Source organism: Monodelphis domestica, chromosome 8 (genome assembly GCF_027887165.1).
Source record: "Monodelphis domestica isolate mMonDom1 chromosome 8, mMonDom1.pri, whole genome shotgun sequence".
In the NCBI taxonomy this organism is placed as follows: domain Eukaryota; kingdom Metazoa; phylum Chordata; class Mammalia; order Didelphimorphia; family Didelphidae; genus Monodelphis; species Monodelphis domestica.
In genome coordinates this window covers 215,216,771-215,237,805 of record NC_077234.1, presented here as the reverse complement: position 1 = coordinate 215,237,805, position 21,035 = coordinate 215,216,771, and the positions used below count along the sequence as shown (strand labels likewise).

General features: G+C 37.5%; 1 protein-coding gene across 4 annotated transcripts in view; it reads left to right on the top strand.

Annotated features, from left to right (window-relative positions):
* Positions 1–21,035, top strand: part of DHRSX (dehydrogenase/reductase X-linked) — a 541,162-nt gene that overhangs the window by 375,083 nt on the left and 145,044 nt on the right. The gene's annotated exons all lie outside the window — the stretch shown is intronic.

The following is a 21,035-nucleotide window of genomic DNA, read 5'->3' as shown; positions in this document are numbered from 1 at the left end:
TGCCTGAGGCAAGGTTTCAAATCTCTGCAGCCTCTGCTGTTTGCTGCCCTTCTCTGCACCACTTTCCAGAGAGCTCCCAAGGTCTGCACTCCCGAGCCCACTGGGGATTCAGGTGTAGCTGCTCTCAGGGCTAGGTCTTTGGTGGTTTTAGTCATCTCCCAAGGATCTAGAGGTGCCCCTTGCTCACTCGCTGATTCTGGCTTACACTGGCTCTGACTCTGGCTCTGTAGGTGGTGTGGGAGAAGGTAGATCAGCTCACCTTATAGTGTGGAAATACCCAAATCCCATGTACCTTCAATGCTGCACCCTACTTTAGAGTCCCTTCGTTCTTATGAATTTTGGGGGTTTTTTTTTCGGTCTTTTGAAGTAGTTTATATCGGTGGGTGCTGAGGAGAGGAAACATCCCACATCTAGACTGCCACCATGATTATCCAGAAGTTGCCTGAGGCTTTTAAAAGATTTTTATTTCTCACCAAGAATTCTAAAATCACTATGCTTGAATTGTGTATATTATTCAATGTCTCTTGACCATTAAAAGAATAAGAATTATAGTGGAATGACCCAAAACAGTATTGAGCTTAACATAACATGAGGCCTTTATGAACTGCAGTCAAGGTGATAGAATTATGTGAAATATTGTGCAAACCTCTTTTATAAGTCTTAAGTATAATGTGATCCCTCTTCATGAATTCACTTGGAGTATGGGAACTCTACTTTTTCACTGCAGATAATAGACACTGAGGATAGATATTTGTAATATGAAATATTTTGGGATTTACTAAGGTGATATGGAAAAATATTCAGTGCTCCCACATAAGAATTCTCCATAGCACAGAGAGATGAAATGCCAAAAACATCTTTTCAGACATGAATTCTCTAGCATCATGTCTGTAGTAATATGATTTTTTTTCCAGTTCCTGATTTCCTTCTTCCTCCCTCCCTCCATATCAGCCTATTTGCTAGCCACTAATGGAGGCCTCTACTGGTACAGTTATTTACACACACAAATGCATGAGATAGGCTATTATAGGGTTGGTAATAATGATTAGACCTGTGATTCCCTTTGTCTGCTGTACTTCTGGATGAGGAAATTAGCTCTCAATGCATCTTGGTAACTTTTCTGTAACATATTCAGAGAGTTAGTTGATTATAACAGTGAGAATGTCAATTGCTTAGGATCATACTGCCAATATGCATTAGAGAAAGAATTTGAACCCAACTCTTCCCAGTTTTTTATCTATAATACCATTCTGTCTTTCTCTCATGCACGCGCACACACACACACACACACACACACACACACATACACACACACATGAACGAAAGAAAAATCACAGGACTTTAGGAAACCTTGGAGAATATTTCCTTCAACTCCATCATGTTACAGATTTTACAGGCCTGGTGGAGGGAATAATTTTCCCAAGGTTCCTTGAAGAAAAAGCCAGGCAGTGAAGAAGTAAAAGTTAAGAATTTGAACCCATGTCCTTCCATTCCAGCTATATGAGTCTTTCTACTGCACTGTCTTGTATTTGAAGAGCAGTCAGAAAGCGGAGTCAATTAAATTTAATTTAACAAATGCTTATTAAGTACTTTTAGATACAATACACAGGAAACTATGAAGCTTAAATAATATATTATCCCTGCTCTTATGGAGCTGTTAGTCTATGCCAGTGTTTTATGGCACATAAATAAGTCACCATAATTGTGACATAAACATAATATATGATGTCTATGGCAAGAAAGGTCATTACTTTTTGGATATAATCAAGAGTGGCTTCATGGAAGAGATAGTAGTTGAGTTGGGCTTTAAACGCCCACAATCCCATGAATGTCTCTATTCTCTTGTAGTATTGCCATCTTAAACTTTCACCCTGCTAGGACTACTTGAGGAAAAGAATAACATTGGACAGTGGACAAAAAAAGTTGAGGAACTCTAGCTTAATTCAATGCCTTTCTTTTACTGATGAGGAATTAGAATTAGAATTTCTCAATTCATTATTCTTGCTGCAATATCATCTTGCTTTTCTTTCCCATAAAGATCTTATATATGTGGCCTGGAAATCCTTTATAACTTTTACTATATACATATCATAAAAACATCCCTTGCATGATTTGTAAAGTGTAGGTTCAGTTCAGATCATGCCTCAAATACTAGTTATGTATTTAGCCTCCTCTTAGAGCTTCAGTTTCTTCATATGGTAAATAAGGATGCCTTCTAGAGTTATCAAGAGCAAAGCACTTTTTAAATGCTAAAGCACTATATAAATGTGGACAATCATCTATATTTTCTTTTTGTTCTTCGTTTTAAAAATTATAATGAAAATATTCATTAAATTCATTTTCTTACCATCTTTTCTTTCGTACTTTTTATTTTTTCTTAATGAGCTAGAAAAAGAAACGGCAAATACCTCCAATATCTTTGCCAAGAAAACCCAAAGAAGGTCACCAAGAGTGAGACAAAACTGAATGACAACAAAATTTTCAATTCTTTTAGAAATCTCCCATGGAAATCTCCTATGTTCAATTTTTTGCATCATCTCCAATGTTTCATTTTTATGAGAAGTTTCTCTTAATGTTTAGGAGTTTTTAGAGGGACTTTCCCAAGTCCCGTAGATTACTTCTTTCTCAGTTTCTTTTAAAAGGAAGCCTAAAAGCCCCTCCCTCACATTTCCTTTCCAGGATATTCTACTCTTCCTCTAAGACCATGGGATTTTGAATTTATAACCTAGAGCACTTATTTCCTTTCTCATTTTTTCAATTTTGCATTCCCAAAGTTGAATGCTGCAATCCTTAATTCATGAAAGTCACTTTGACTTTCAATCCACTCCTCTGCTATATTATATTGCTTTGTGGAACCAAGTCTGAATGGTATAGTTGTTTGAACAATCAGTTGCTTTATCAGATGGTAATCATGCCTGCTGCATTCTATAATGCTGTTCTTCATCTCTATTAGTTGATCTCTATGAGTTTCATAATGATCTTGTTTTGACTATTTTTCCCTTTACTCATCATTTTCTTAGCAAATTTCTGCTTAATAATCAACCAAAAACATATACTGATTTGGAAAAAGACTAATTTGAATTAATGAAAACCCTGAATTACATACTCTTTGTATAGAGATTAACCTTTAATATTTTCAAGTAGAAGCGATTTAGTAAAGGAGAAAGAACATAGTTTCATATGGCTTCCAGACTAGCTAAGAAGACAGCACAGTTGCATATAAAGATGCAGCATGAGGAAAGATATAAAGAAATAGATTTTTCCTTTGATGTGTCCTTATCTTTCACCCTAAAGGAAGGATTCAAGTTCCTAGTAAGCCTTTGCTTATGTAATGACCCCTTGGACCATAGATTTGTAATCTGAGTCCTGGATCTGTGGATATTATTTCACGGGGGCTATGAATTTAGACTGGAAATTGCATTTTTATTTTCACTACTGTCAAGTTGAAATTTAGCATAATCTTCAATGATGAACATAGGCAACAAAATTTATTCTGTGTAAAAATTAAAATTAATGTGTAATAATAAAAATGTTATATTTTATGAGATTGATTAATAATCATTAGAAATCAAGGAAAAAAAGAGGATCCAATATAAAGACCACATGCCCATGGCTGATTAGCCATTTCAAAATCTCTGAACTTAGCATTTCCCCACCACCACTTGGGCTACAAGCCCAAGAAAGAGACCCAACAAGATTGCCCACGTGCTAATATACTCTGTCTACAAGAAGTACATAATGACAGGAAGTCAGTGGTCTCCAGAAATATGTAGTTCTTTTTAGGGTAACAGATTTTCAATTACACACCTGAGAATAAAATTTAACATTCTAAGAATAACATTATTCTGAGGAGTCTGTAGTCTTCACCAAACCACCAGTGTGGTCTATGACACATACATACACACAAATAATAATAATGTCCATAATTTAAATAATGCTTTTAACATTTGTGAAATACTTTGCAAATATTAGCTTGTTTTATTCTTACAACAGCCCTGGAATAGAAGTGTTATTATTACCCTCTTTTTGAGCATCCTAATGAGGACCCTGATACTAAGAGAGTAGGTTCACATAACCAGTGACTGTCTGGGGGTTAGATTTGAATTCAGGTCTTCTAGATTCCAGATATAACCAGCTCCCTATCCAAGGCACCGCCTAGGTGCCTCTAGAGGACCTGAAATTAGACATTAACACCTCAACAACCCATTCAGAGAATGGTACATTTGGACTTCTTGTGCCTTTATCTTCCCTCTACCTCAGGCAATTTGAGAGCAGAAATAATAAATGAAGCAGTCAAAAGGACTGAGTGGCATTTTGTTATCCTGTCTTCCTTCCCTTCTTCCTCTAAAAGGCCAGATCAGAGTGCATTAAAAGAAAGAACATGTCTTTGTCTAGCTAAACTTGACCTTTTTATAATCTCTGTACCATTCTTTACTTGACGTATTTTTCCTTCTTAATTACTTAATGGAAAATACACACATTGTTTCTTCTTTGGACTAAGGGTTAGATGAGCAAAGAAAGAGTTTTATTTGTATCTGGATCTGGAGAATTAGGGAAATTTAGATACCTGGAAGGTAGGAATAAGGCCTGAGGAGTAACTATCTGAGTCCCCATCCCATGAATACAATGCATGATAAATCTAAAATAATAATGATACTAAGAATAATACTTACGGGTGAGGCAGAATCAAGATGGTGGCTTAAACACAACAAAAGTCCAGACCTCTGAAAACCCTTCCACGCCAATCAAAAACACAGTACTTTGAAGGGACAGAAAACCAAATCTAACAACAGGACAAAGCTATGAATGAAACTAACCCATAAAACAGAAGCAAATAGCAGAGTGGATTAGAAACCAAAATCCTATGTTGTCTATAACAAACATACATGAAGAAGGTAGGCACACACAAGGTAAACGTAAGTGGATAGAGCCAAATCTATTGGGCATCAACTGAGAAAAAGAAGTCAGGAATCAACATGTATGCACCAAATGGTATAGCATCTAAATTTCTATAGGAGAAACTAGTGGAGCTCAATGATGAAATAGATAGTACAAACTATACTAGTAGGAGACCTGAATCTATCTCTTTCAGATCTAGATAAATCAAACAAAAAAAATAAATAAGAAAGACATAAGAGATATTAATGAAATCTTAGAAAAAGTAATTACTGAGGGTACATGGATAGACAAATCAAAAATTAATTGGAAATTAAATAATATGATTCTCCAAAATTGGTTAAAGGACAAATCACATAAACAATTAATAATTTCATTGACGAAAATGACAATGATGAGACATCCTTTCAAAATCTATGGGATGCAGCCTAAGCGAAATTTATATCCTGTAGTGTATGTATTAACAAATTAGGGAGGGCAGAGGTCAATGAATTGGGCATGCAAATTAAAAACCTAGAAAGTGAACAACTTAAAATTCCCCAGTTGAAGACTAAATTTGAGATCCTAAAAATTAAAGAATAAATTAATAAAATTGACAGTAAAAGAACTATTGAATTAATAAATAAGACTAGAAACTGATACTTTGAAAAAACAAATAAAATAGACAAAGTACTGATCAATCTAATAAAAAAGAAAGAAGAAAAAAACAAATTTGAACAGTATCCAATATGAAAAGGGAGACCTCACCTCTAATGAAGAGGATATCAAAGCAATCATTAAAAACGATTATGCCCAATTATATGGCAATAAATATACCAACCTAGGTGATATGGATGAATATTTACAAAAAATAAATTGCCTAGATTAACAGAAGAAGAAATAAAATATCGAAATAATCCCATATCAGAAAAAGAAATTGAACAAGCCATCAAAGAACTCCCTAAGAAAAATCCCCAGGGCCTGATGGATTCACAAGTGAATTCTATCAAACATTTAAATCCCAATACTATACAAACTGTTTGTCATAATAAACAAAGAAGGAGTTCTACCAAATTCCTTTCATGACACAAATATGGTACTGATTCCAAAACCAGGCAGGTCAAAAACAGAGAAAGAAAACTATAGACCAGTCTCCTGAATGAATATAGATGCAAAAATCTTAAATAGAATACTAGCAAAAAGACTACAGAAAATGATCAGGAGGGTTATTTATTATGATCAGGTGGGATTTATACCGGGAATGCAAGAATGGTTCAACATTAGGAAAACCATTCACATAATTGACGATATATCTACAAGCAAACCAACAAAAATCACATAATTCTCAATAGATGCAGAAAACGCCTTTGGCAAAATTCAACATGCATTCCTATTGAAAACACTAAAAAGTATAGGAATAGAAGGATGTTTAATAAAAATAATAAACATTATATATCTAAAACAATCACTATGCTTCATCTGCAATGGGGATAAACTAGAAGCCTTCCCAGTAAGATCAGGAGCAAATCAAGGATGCCCATTATCACCTCTATCATTTACCATTGTATTTGAAACTGTAAAGATTAAAATTTAGGGGAGAGGGGGAGACTGAGGCAGGTAGAAATTAGTTTCTCTCTGCAAGGAATATATATTTTTTAGAGGTTTATTGAAGGTTAAAGATTAAGAATATACAAGTAAGAAACATGTGCCTAGGCCAGAGGCCTAGACAAAATAACCTCACATCATGGAAGAGACGCCTCTGCTCCAAAAACGGAAGTCCAAAAAGGGGTGAGCCCTTCAAAAGCCTTTGCTTAAATATCTTCTCGATCTCGGCCCAGGTGAGATTACAAGGCATTCTGGGGAAGTGGAGCAAAGGCTCATGGGGATTGTAGTCCTGTATTCGAGTCTATTTTTTACATCCCCCCGTGTGATCATTTGTGGAAAAATTAATTTTTCCCCAAAAGGATCATAAAAACATAATAAACTTAAACGATTACAATAGTGTGAGGATAAGAGAAAAAAGAATAAAACCAATAATTTCTGAACACATTGACAAAAAGCCGTTAGGGGGCAGTCCCCTTTGGCATAAAAGTATACATACAAATAAATGTTCAATCAACCACACCCAAAGTTCAATTTTGTGCAACTTGTGGTCTGGAGGCTTCTTCATGGTGGCTTCTCCAACAGTTCAGTTCTGGATTCAGAGAGGTAGCATCTTCTTTACCTAAAATTCTTCTCAAAAAGAATTTAAACTTTGCAATTTAAATAATGATATTTTTTTACATTCCCCTGTGTTGTGGGTGATTGAAAGATTCAGAATCAGTTAGGGATGCATGGCTGAGGTATGAGGTATATGAATCAATTGGCAAGAGATATTAAAAAGGCATCAGAAAATCAAAAAGAAAAGAAAAATTTCTGGATGAAAATATAGACTATCAAAGTCTTATATGTAAAAATTCCAAGTAAAAGAAAAATAAATCTATAACAGGTCCTTCAATCAGGGCCCACTCAAAATGATCTAAGTAATGATGCATTTACCCAGTCAGTGCCAGGACTACAGAAAGGTACCACACTATGAGAGGCAGAAAAGAAAGGGACCAGATTATAGGAGCCAAGGTTTCAGGGATACTCGTCTGTGAGTATCTTCAGGGTGAGTGTGGATACAAGGAAATCCTATGTCTTAACACATGTTAAACATAGTAACCTTGAGTCTTCACACTAGGTTCAAGACCTTTGTATTGGCCTAGAAGTGCATCAATCCATCCTAGATTGGCCTTTCTTTGGCCCTATGAAATGGCTCTTATGTGTATCGCTTGTCCTGGAATCAGACAGAATCATGAAGCAAGGTCCCATAATTTATTTAAATAATTAGTGGCATCATTTTCATAGTCACAAGCTTTTTAGGGCATGCATTAGCAAATGTATCTTAAACTTGTAGCACTGAAAATCAAAAGGGTTAAAGAAAATCTTAATACTGGTGACATGTGCTTCAAATATAAAAAGGAAAGAAAAAATAATTAAAAAACTGAAAAAGTATATTGCACATGCAAGAAAAATATAATAATAAAAGAGCTTTAAAAAATTCAAAAATATAGCTTATAACCATTGACACTCTGTGTCAGTTAAGAAAATATAAAATACAAGGCTTTCTCACCAAAAAATGAGATCCATTTCCTCTTTGTATCTGGCCATGATCACTGTGAGTAGAAGGCAAATGAATTGAACAAGGTTAACAATTTTTTCATCTTTAAAATACAGTAGTACAAATATGTAGATATCAAAATCCCCAAAATTCTCAATAGCCCAATTAATTACAATAGCAAACAAACACACTTTCATATTTCACATAAGTTGCTGTGTGACATTTTTAAAACCTATGAATTGATGGACATTTGTCACAATTTTTACAAACGTAGCAATCTTTCAACCTTGGTATTTAAACATATTTATTTTTTTTTTAAACAAAGTAAAACTCATCTTGGGTTTAGAACATAATCAAGAAATCTATATATCATTCTGGTAGAAGTAAAATAGTGAGCTAAAGAGCATAAATAAAGGGGTGCTCCTTTTGGAGGCTTTTTAAGGGTACAAATGCCCTGAAATTAACTGCCCAACTTCCATTCACATGTGGGAAGGTTGGGGGTTATAAAATACATTTCACTTCAGCTACTAGAATGGGCCTTACCTCGTGGTAGGGGCAGGCAAAAATAACCAGATTGTTAAAAAAATTCCAAAAATCATATTTAAAAACCCTTAAAATCAAATCATTTGAGGTATTTAGCACATTAAATTTTCCAAAGGTTGTTAATACAATTATAACCAGTTCTGAAGTCCATCTATCTCAGCAAAATAGAAAAAAGCTGTTTTTTCATATATGGGCTTATTCACAATAATATTTGTTCAACACAGTTATAGGGGAAACACAACAGAATTTTAAAACTCAGTACATTCAAAATAAATTCAATCAACCTTCAGTTCACAGAATAATATTCAATCCAGTAATATATGAACTTAAAATCACAAAGTTAAACCTTAAACAAAACAATGCAATAGAATACAGAGATTTTTTTTTATAAACCATTGGAGTCTGAAATGCCTTAGAATGTAGCCTTTAGTCTCTTCAAAGTTCCTTGGGGTTTTTTTTTTTGTTTGTTTGTTTTTAATTATCCATTTAAATGTCTATTGTCCGAAGGTAGAGTAGTAAAGGCTAGGCTAAGGGGTTCAAGGGATCCGTCCAGGGCCCCATAGCTGGGAAGCATCGGAGGCCAGATTTTAATTAGAGACCTCCCGTCTCTGGGCCTGGCTTCCAGTTCGCTGGGCCACCCATTTTCCTCCCCAAAGTTAAAGTTGAATCTTTGGGCTGAGTCTGCTCCCAGACAGGCAGGTAAAATCAATGAAACTGCCAGAAGAGTCAAAACTCCTTTTAAACAGCCCATTGCTATTAAGTTTCTGTTTGAAAAGTCTGTTTCTTCTCTCTAGTCTTTTCTGTCTTTCCCCTCTCTGATACCCCTGTGGCCAATACCCCCAGCCACGTGGAGGCTTAGCCTAAGGGAAAATTGCCCGTTCTCCTTTCCCTCTGGTCTCTCCCCTCCGCCCACGTGGCCAATACTGTTACCAGCTGGTCGCAATGAGTCCTCAGTGATCTGCTCCAAGGATCTGGGTGATGAGCCGGCTGGGTCGGAAGCCAGATGGGTGAGAGACAGACTGCCGGGGTGGGTCGGGCTGGGAGCTGGAGCACAGCTCAGGCACCAGGTGAGAGGCCAGGAGCAGAAGCAGGAGCTGGAGAGGGCCGCAGGCAGGAGCTGATCAAGATGGTTTTCTAAAGAGCATCTCGGAGAACCTTGGCTTTAAAAAAAAATTCTCTAGGCTAAAAATTTTTGAGAAGTTCTCATCCAATCTAGTGGTCGCCAACTGTAAAGATTAAAATTTAGGGGAGAGGGGGAGACTGAGGCAGGTAGAAATTAGTTTCTCTCTGCAAGGAATATATATTTTTTAGAGGTTTATTGAAGGTTAAAGATTAAGAATATACAAGTAAGAAACATGTGCCTAGGCCAGAGGCCTAGACAAAATAACCTCACATCATGGAAGAGACGCCTCTGCTCCAAAAACGGAAGTCCAAAAAGGGGTGAGCCCTTCAAAAGCCTTTGCTTAAATATCTTCTCGATCTCGGCCCAGGTGAGATTACAAGGCATTCTGGGGAAGTGGAGCAAAGGCTCATGGGGATTGTAGTCCTGTATTCGAGTCTATTTTTTACAAAACACTAGCAGTAACAATTCACTAAGAAAAATAAATTGAAGTTATTAAAATTGGCAATGAGGAGACCAAGCTTTGCAGATGATATGATGGTCTACTTAAAGAATCCTAGAGAATCAACTAAAATGCTAGTCAAAATTATCAACAACTTTAAACAAGTTGAGGATACAAAGTAAACCCACATCAGTCATCAGCATTTCATCTCAGCAGCAAGAGTTAGAAAGAGAAATTCCATTTAAAATCACCCTAGACGATTTAAAATACTTAGGAATCTATCTGCCAAGACAAACACAGGAACTATGTGAACACAACTACAAAACACTTTCTGCACAATTAAAACTAGATCCAAATAATTTGAAAAACATTGATGGGTTGAATGAGCTAACATAATAAAAATGATAATCCTACCCAAACTAATTTACTTATTTAGTGCTATACCCATCAAAATACCAAGAAAATTTTTTACTGAATTAGAAAAAATAAAACATAATATAGGTCATTTGAAAGAAGAAAAGGTCAAGAACATCAAGGGACATAATGATACAAAATGTGAAGGAAGGTGGCCTAGCAGTACCAGATCTGAAAATGTGCTATAAAGTAGTGTTCATCAAAACAATATGGTACTGGCTAAGAGACAGAAGGGAGCATCAGTGGAATAGACTCAGGGTAAGTGACCTCAACAAGACAGTCTATGATAAACCCAAAGATCCCAGCTTCTGGAATAAAAGTAGACTATTTGACAAAAACTGCTGGGAAAATTGGAAAATAGTATGGAAGAGATCAGGTTTAGATAAACATATCACAACCTACACCAAGGTAAACTCAGAATGAGTGAACAACTTAATTATAAAGAGTAAATTAGGTGAACACAGAACAGTATACTTGTCAGATCTTTGGGAAAGGAAAGATTTTAAGACCAAGCAAGAGTTAGAAAAAATTACAAAATATAAAATAAATAATTGTGATTACATTAAATTAAACAGTTTTTGTGCAAACAAAACCAGTACAACCAAAATTAGAAGGGAAGCAACAAATTGGGGGAAAATCTTCATAATAAAAACCTCTGACAAAGGTCTAATTACTCAAATTTATAAGGAGATAAGTCAATTGTACAAAAAAATCAAGCCATCCCCCAATTGATAAATGGGCAAGCTGCATGAATAAGCAATTTTCAGATAAAGAAATTAAAACTATTAATGAGCACATGAAAAAGTGTTCTAATTTGCTTTTAGTCAGAGAAATGCAAATGAAAACAACTCTGAGGTTCCACCTCACACCTAGCAGATTGGCTAGCATGACAGAAAAGGTAAGTAGTAAATGTTTGAGGGGATGTGGCAAAATTGGGACATTAATATATTACTGTTTGAGTTGTGAATTGATCCAACCATTTGGGAAGTCAATTTGGAACTATGCTCAAAGGGTCCTAAAAGTCTGTCTGCCTTTTGATTCAGCCATAGTACTGCTGGGTTTGTACCCCAAAGAGATAAGGGAAAAGTCTTATACAAAAATCTTCATAGCTATACTTTTTGTGGTGACAAAAAATTGAAAAATGTGGGGATGTCCTTCGATTGGAGAATGGCTGAAGAAATTATGGTTTATGTTGGTGATGGAATACTATTGTGCTCAAAGGAATAACGAACTGCAGGAATTCCATGTGAACTGGAATGGCCTCCAGGAATTTATGCAGAGTGAAAGGAGCAGAACCAGGAGAACATTATACATAGAGCTGTTATTGTTAAATTTAGGTGTTGAGACTGAATATAATAATTATTGGTTGCCGAGGATTTTATTAATAAAATCTTAAATGAAACACTCAAATCAGAATGGAGTTTTATGGTGATTTAATTACAACAGGAGGAAGAAACTATTAGACGGAGAGAAGGAAAAGAGTTTAACTCAAAACTGCTCTGACTCAGGCTGAGCCAAGGCGGAAGTTTAAGGCCTTGTTGAGCCAAGGCAGAAAAGGGAGTCATTCCTTATTACTCACATGACTGGTCTGAAGGAAATCTGTCTGCAGGGCTCCTCCAAGCTTGATCTCCAGGATTGAACTGGCATCTAGCCCTCTCCACAGGAAGTGACGAGAACTCCAAAGGCTATTCTCTACCTCACTTTCTGCATCTCACATGTGCCAATGGTGGCTCAAGCTTGACTTAGGACAGCCCAGGGGGGCAGTTAATTGTTTCTGATTTGTAATTAGCTAGCACATGCCCATGTAGTGTGGGTGTGCACATTCCTGGGTGCTAGACCAAGCAAGATGGAGGAAATTTAAAAATCACAATCCCCCCTGATGAATATTGGGGGTCTAGTCTCCCTAATTGATCACAAAACATAGGTGTCCTGCACCCCCCAAAATTCTAACTACCCTCTAAGAGAAAAACTACATATAGTTATAGATAAAGGGGAATAGAGGAGAGAGAGAGATAGCAAAAACCAATGTTTTGCTGGGCGCATTGACAAAACCCAATTAGGGAGCAGTCCCCTTTGGCATAAGAGTGTACATTCAAAATAAATGTTCAATCAACCTCACCCCAAGGTTCATTCTGGATCTTCCTGTAGTGTAAGGGTTTAGGTATCTTTCTGCAAACAGTTCATTCTCTGGATTTAGTAGTTAGCAAGTTTCTTCTCTGAAGATCTTTCTCGAACAAAAATTTAAATGTTGGGTTTTATGAAAATGCAATCTCCCCTGAAGAAGGTGTTGAAAAACACCCAGTTCAGTTGAGGATGCAAGGTTTAGTTATGGGTGTGTGTGAGTCAATTCAAAAAACAAAAACAAAAAAGAAAGAAAAATAATAATGAAAGAAAATTAAATGCTTTTAATTTATATGTATATATATATATATATATATATATTTAAAGAAGAATTCAAAATCAGTATCAAAATATCAAAAACCTATGTATACAAAATTTTGAGAAAACAAGAATAAATTTCTCATAGGCCCTTGTATTAGGGTCCAATTAAGTAATTTCTAATCTCACAAGTCTGTCGGACAGAATGCAGTAATATTTCACTTGCCCATTTGCAGCCAAGGCTACAGGAAGTTGCCATACTATAGGAGAGAAAAAAGGACCAGATTTTTATTTTGATATGGAAGTGTCATTCCATGGTCTGATTTTACCTTCATTTCTCAGGGATAGAGGGAGCCAGGATGATAGCCAACCTTTGTTATTTGTCTGTAAGTATTTTCACAAAGAGTGTGTATACCAAGAAGGCCTACATCTTAATATATGTCAAGCATCGCAACCTCGAGTCTCACACTCGGTTCAAGTCCTTTGTATTGGCTTAGAAGTGCATCAATCCTACCTGGATTGGTTTTGTCTTTGTTGAGTTGGGTGCTCTTTTGGCACTATTCAGGTTATCTCTGTGCTCCTTTTTGATCCCATTTCCTAGAATCAGCCACAAACATTAATCACAATCCCATAACAATTATCAATAAATGACAGGTTACCACAGTCTAAAGCTGTTTGGGTATGTATTAATATTATAGCAAGTATATATAGATATATTTAAACTTATATTATAGTAGAATAAAATTAATATTGATTGTATGTACCTGAAGTACATAGAAATGAGAAAAGGGAAAAACAAAATATTTTAATAAAAAGAAAAGAAAAATATAATAAAATAAGGAAAAAGAGAAGAGAAAAAAAATTCAGGAATTCAATGTGTTAGAAAAAAAATCATCCACTTGTCAATGGATTATTATCTCCAATTCATGTGATAGGATACAGTCAATCAGTTTCAATAGAAGATGCTCTCTATACATGTGAGCAATGAATCCAAGAGTCCTTCTCTCCAGTGTTTATAGATTTTGGAGTAGTTAACAATATTTGGAATGGCCCTTCCCAGGAAGACTGAGTTGCTCCCGTACGCTGGAAGTTCTTTATATACACCTTGTCTACTGGGTTCAGGTCATAAAGCAAAAGTCTAGTGGTCCGACTTGTACTGCAGCTCCAGATTCATGTAGTTCACACAGTTTGTGCTATAATTCCTGTATAGAAGAGCAATATAGTATCTCCCCCTAATGGCAACGTATATGCCGGGGAGAAAGGCTTAGCCTGTATAGGCGGATGTCCAAAAAGCATCTCAAAGGGTGAGGTGTGTAGGTCTCCTCTAGGCCTAATTCTAAGATAAAATAGGGCCAGAGGGAGAATTTCGGGCCATTTTAAATGGGTCTCAGTGCATAATTTGCCAATCATAGTTTTAAGTTCTTTGTTCATCCTCTTAACTTGGCCTGAACTCTAGGGATGATATGGAACATGGAATTTGGGAGTTATATCCAAGCAAGAATATATCTGGTTTAGAACAGAATCAGTAAAAAGACTCCCCCTATCGGAATCAATACGTGCTGGCAGGCCAAAGAGAGGAATAATTTCTTTTAAAAGCACCTTAGCAACAAAAGCTGCTGTGGCTCGGGCTGTAGGAAATGCTTCCGGCCATCTGGTCAGTTGGTCTACTATGACCAGACAAAATTTATATTGTCCAGCCTTTTGCATCGTTATGAAATCTATCTGCAGTGCTCAAAAGGTGTGTAAGCCAGAGGACGCCCACCAAAGGCTTTGCCACGAAAGGCATGTTGGTTATATGCCTGGCAGGTAGAGCAGGCTAAATACACTTTAGAGGCTATGGTAGTTATACCAGGGGCTATCCATACTCTCTTAACAGAGTCCATGATGCCCTGGGTACCAAAGTGGCCATTATTATGAACAGATTGGCAAATATGGTGATAGAAACTTCTAGGGAGCAGGGGTTTTCCTTCAGATGACACCCATACTCCATTAATATGTTTTGCTTTGAATTTTTGTTTCCATTTTTCCACTTCCTTTTAATTATAGGAAAGTGATAAATTTAAATCATCAGTGGTTGTTAATGTTAAAATTAATTCAGGCCCTTCTTTGACCACTAGCTTTGCAGCAGTATCTGCCTGGTCATTTCCCCTAGAGACAGGGTCAGTGCCACCAGTATGGGCAGATCAATGAACTACAGTTAGGGCTTCAGGCAACTGGAGAGCAGAAAGAACTTTATTAATAATTTCTGCATTAGCTATGGATTTTCCAGCTGAGGTTAAAAATCCTCTCTGGAGCCATAGCATCCCAACTCAGTGACCCATGCCAAAAGTATATCTAGAATCCATATAAATTGTTGCCTTTTTACCCTTGGCAATTATACAGGCATGTTTCAGATCTATGAGTTCTGCCCCTTGAGCACTAACATTAGAGGGCAGTGATGCTGACCACTCAGAGGCAAATTCTGTGACTACAGGAGCTCCAGTGTAGTATGTGCCATTCCACATAAAAGAAGAACCATCAGTAAATAAGACCAGGTCCGAGTTGTTTAAGGGAGTGTCCAAGAGATCATCTCAAGGTTTTTCTGCCATGGACACCAGTGTTTCACAACTGTGAAATGGTTCTCCTGAAGTTGGTAAATCTGGAAGCAAGGTGGCAGGGTTAAGGGTTGTACAGCATTTTAGAGTAATATTTTCATGTTTAAGAAGGTTATTTCATACCTTGTAATTCACTGATCAGAAAATGCCTGTGTTCTCTGTCTTAGCAACAATGCTTCTACCTCATGTGGGCACATAATTGTTAATAGGCACCCCAATACTGGATCAACAGTTTTTGTCATTAGTAAAGCTGTAGCAGCTACACCTCTAAGACATGGTGCTCTTTAAGATACTGGGTCCAGCTGGACTGAATAATAAGCAACTGGTTGCTAGGAAGGTCCCAAAGTCTGAGTTAAAACACCTGAAGTTACCCCTATTCACTCATGTACATACAAAGTAGATGGCTTGTTGTAATCTGGGATGCCTAGGGCAGGGGCAGACAGGATAGCCTGTTTTAGATCAGATAGAGCTGACAGGTATTCTGGCTCTAGTTTAAGTGGTTCAGGGACTGAATCTCTTGTTAGTGCTATAAGGGGCTTGGTAATTTCCCCATAGCAAGGGATCCATTGTCTACAAAACCCTGTTGCTCCCAGAATTGCTCTTAACTGTTTCTTAGTGGTAGGAGCACTCAATTTTTGAATATTTTCAATTCGCTTGGGAGAAATAGAATGGGCACCAGCTGACAGAATGAATCCCAAATATTCTACTTTGGGAGACACCACTGAAGTTTATCCTTTGAGATTTTATGCCCTCTTTTGTGCAATTCCAAAAGAAGGTATTTACTATCTTCCTGACATGCTTCTGCATCTGTTGAAGCCAAGAGTAGATCATCTACTTATTTGATTAATTTGCTATTCATAAATTTTATATTATCTGTATCTTGGCTCAAAATTTGTGCAAATAAGCTTGGACTTTCTACAAAACCTTGTGGCAAATGACTCCAGGAGATCTTACGGCCCTGCCAGGTGAACGCAAAGATATGCCTGGATTTCTCATGTGCAGGTATAGAAAAGAAGACTAAGCAAAAGTCCACTACTGTAAAGTATGTAGCTGTGCTAGGAATAAAGGAAATAACAGTATTGATGTTGGAAACTACTGAGTGTTTCTTTATAACATGATTGTTCACAGCCCTCAAATCCTGTACAAATCTATAGAGGTACTTGTCATTAGGCCCCCTTTTTGCTTTTTTAATGGGCAGGATGGGCATGTTGTATTCAGATTTACAAGGGATTATTATTCCCTGGTCAATTAAAGAGTTTATTACTAGGATAATGGCCTCTGTTGCCTCCTTTGAGAGAGGATACTGAGGAATGGAAGGAGGTGGGCTGGATTTAGTTTTAATTTGCACAGGAATAGCTGATTTAAGTAAGCCTACATCAGAAGATGTGGCCCAAAGAGACTCCGGTATATCTGTAGGTATTTCAAAGGTGGGAGGCTATTTTCCCTCCTGGCTCTCTGAGAAAAGTACAGGGAGTAAATTTAATGATTCCTCAGGCACTTCCAAGGACATAGAGCCATCTGGGGTGCACATTATTTTGGCTTGTAATTTGAATAGTATATCTCTTCCCAGCAAGTTTGTGGGGGATCCAGGGATTAAAAGAAAAGAATGTTCAACAGTTAGGGGTCCCACGCATAGCATGCGAGGAGAAAGTTTTGGGATGGTGTTCCCGATACACCTACTACATTTAGAGAGCCAATAGAGTCACATTTTTCATCTGGTTTGCTTACCAAAACTGACCTAGACACCCCTGTGTCCAAAAGACAATCATAGTATGAATTTCCCACCTTTAAAGTGACATGAGGTTCCTTACTATTTGGGAGGGGAGGAATGTATAGGGATTATTGGCATTAAAATATCAGGGTCTAGAAAATCAAAGGTTTCACTCTTTGATTCCAGGGCCCTCACACCCCTCCTTCACCCCTTCATAAAGATGCTTGGGCTGTTTTTTGGGATCCCCCACACTGTTGGAGGTATTCACCCAGAGTATAGCGTGGTCGAGTTCCATTTTTTATATATTGTTGTTGGGCATTGTTTTGGGTATTATCATTTTCCTCATTTGGAGCATTGTCATTATTTTGATTGGCATTACGGTTCCTATAGTTATTATTCCTAAAGTTGTTATTATTTCTTTCTTCCCATAGCCAGCTCCTACAGACCATCATTGCATGGCCTCTCTTCCCACAGAAAAGGCATGCTAATGATTTATGTGTAGATTTCTGTAAAGGGGCTATGGTCTCTCCCTTATTTTTCAATTGTTCCTTTAACATTTCAGTTTCTTTTCTTAAGTCTTCCACTGACGTATTGTGTGTCTCAGGTCTTTTTGCATGACCCTTATAGATATTGGTTGCTACTTTCCTCAGTTCTTCGAGGTCCATAGAGTCCCAATCAGGACAGCTACTTTTAAAGTAGTCTTTTACCACTGAACAACAATTGTTAATGAATTGCCTGTGCATTTGTCTAATGTCCCTTTCTCTGGTCAAATCAAGGTCCATATATGTATTTCCTATGTCAATAAGTCTGCCCATAAATTGGGAGGGAGTCTCATCAATTTCCTGTTGGGACAGTTGAAATTTTCCCCATGTTTCAGGTCTATCAGAGCAATCTCTCATGGCTTGCAATAATGCTTCTCTGACCAGGGTTAGTTTTGTGTGATCTGGTACAACATTGGGGTTCCAGTGTGGATCTGCAGTTGGCCAGTGGTGTGCTCCTTTACCTTTCTTCTGATTAGCCAGAGAGATGACATTATTTTTTTCTCTATGTCAGAAATTTATCTAACTAATTTTCAACATCCATCCAAGAGGGGTCAGAGGTTCTGAATATATTCTCTAATTTTTGTATAATTAATATTGGTTCTGCCTCAAATGATGGAACATTTAACTTGAATTTATCTAAATCATCAGGGTTAAAAGGTGTATAGTGTCTTACAGATACAAAGTTCCCATCTTTATTAAAGGTGGGTACTTCCCTTAATGGAAATAATCTTCTATCTAAATTATCTAGTGTTCCTGTTTCTAGGCTTCTTGCTCCATTCTCATTGGGGTATGTAAGAGAAGGGAAAGGGGTTGGATGGTTAAAAATGGGGGGGGCGGGGTTAAGGTAGTGTGGGCAGGTAGCATGGGTAGTCAATGCAAGGGGGTTGGATATGGGAGCATGCATGGGGGGAGGGGCTGAGAGGATGGGGTAGGAGGCATAGGTGGGAGGGACTTGAGCTAAGGTGGGGGAGAAGCTGGGGCGAAAGGGGCAGGACAGGCAGCAGGAATAGGGGGCAGGGTTAGGGTTGAGGGGGCAGGGCAGGAGGCATGGGTGGGCAGAGGGACTGTGGCTAAAGGGGTGGGGCAGGGGCAGGAGCTCGTTGGTTAGGAGAGGGAGGTTCTAGGGATGAGGGGGCAGGGGGAGAAGCAGGTTGGTTAGGAGTGGGAGGAGCTATTTGAGAACTACGAGCCAAATTGTATAGGGCAGTGTGGGACAGGGAATCTGATAATGATGGAGAATGGAGAGATAAATCACTCCTATTATGGGATGCCCTTAAGTCTCTTTTAATGCTTTGTATAGAAGCTCTGATCTCCCCCAAACTTTCCTCCAGAAGGTCAAACCGAGTACTGTGTTCTGCAGGTTATTGAGTAATAGAACGAACAATTGTTTGGTTTGGTCGTGAAACATGTTCTTCAGGAGGAGACTGATGTAATCCTATTTGTTTCTCCATCTTATGCATGGTATTTTCCAAGGCTCTCTTAGAGAAAATTAGATATAATATTACAGTTCCAACAATTACAATCCCAAGGAAGAGAATTACAGCAATCAGGTATAGCCATAAGTCCTCTGGGATGAGCCATTTTAGAGAGACAAGGAATAGTACACTCACAAATTTGGTCATGGAACTCATAAGCCAATTTTTAAGTAAGCCATGCATAGGCTGTAGCCACATTTCTCTAAAGTCAATCACTAAGTTGCCTGTAACTTTTCCCCCTTGTCAGTAGATGCCTCTCCTTACTTCCAAGGGTCTTATTTTGTTGTAAATTCTCTTTATCTTTCTTTTTGTTTAGGCTTTTGGGTGGGAATCTATTAAGTTCTTCAGTGTGTAAAGGAATGACAAAAGAAAAGCCTTCTGCCAGAGCCTCCCCTTTAAACATTTGGGGGTGGTCACAAGCTTCTTTTAAAACTAAGTTTGGAAAAGGTAGACAAAACAAAGCCTTTTTGCCTCAGGTGCTAAGACTCCTTTTAAACTAAGTTTGGGAGAGGTCACAAGTGATCTTTTTTTAGCCAAAAATTTTTTTAGCTAAAACTACTAGGACCATGTGCTAGAGCAAAGCCCACTGAAAGTCTTAAAGCTAGAGAGGCTAAAAAGCAGGAAAATGGGCTTTAAGCTGGCTCACTACCTTTTACTCTGGTGATCTAGCCATTTTTGTTGGGAGAGATAAAAGCAAGGACTCCTTTTCCCAGAGTTTCCTCACTGCTAATCAGCAAGGGTCAGCTAATTAGATTTTTTTCATTTTTTCCCCCCAGCCCAGAGTCACACAGCTAGGGAGTATCTGAGGTAAATTTTGAACCTAGGACCTTCTTTCTCTAGGCCTGGCTTTCTCCTGCTGACCCTTAAGGTTGAAAAGAAAAAACTGCTATTTTCAATTTCACTTAAGGAGAGAAAAGAAGAGGAAAATTTGTTTTGTACTCACCTATTCTAGCAGCTGTGTCTTTAAGCTGAGTTAGCTGTTAAAAGGACTGACTGAGTGAGGAGGAAGTAGAGTAAGAGGCAAGAAAATTCAGGAAATTTTTGAAGGGATTTGTCACAACATACAAACGAATTTTCTTGCCTCTTACTTTACTTCCTCCTCACTCAGTCTTACACTGGTACAATCAAATATAATTGATTTCTCTATTAGCAGCAATACAATGATCCAGGACAATTCTGAGGGGCTTGTGAGAAAGAACGCTATCCACATTCAGAGGAAGAACTGTGGAATTAGAAACACAGAAGAAAACAACTACTTGACCACATAGGTCAATTGGGATAATGATTGGGGATATAAACTCTAAAGGATCACCCTAGTGCAAACATCAGCAACATGGAAATAGGTTCTGATCAAGAACACATGTAAAACCCAGTGGAATTGTGAGGGGGCCATGGGAATGGTGTGGCGGGAGGGGAAGGAAAGAATGTGAATCTTGTAACCATGGAAAAATACTAAAAATAAATAAATAAATAAGAAGCACATACGTAAAACAAAAAAATAATAATAATACCTACCTTTTTAAAGTTTGCAAACTGCTGTACATATTTTGTTTGAAGAGTTGCCTAATCTAAGTATACTATAAGAATAAAGTGTATGCAATTATCACTAAGACATTAGACTTTGGGGGCATGTTTCTTGGGTAATGGGAATTATAGTAAGGGCTGTACTTGGACAAAGGAGAGAAAATAGTGTAATTTTGGCAAGAGAACAGCATGAATTTCTGAGTAGTGGAAGGATCTCCACATTATATTCTGTTACATAATTTGGCCAAAGCTGAGGAAAAGTTTTTGTAACTCA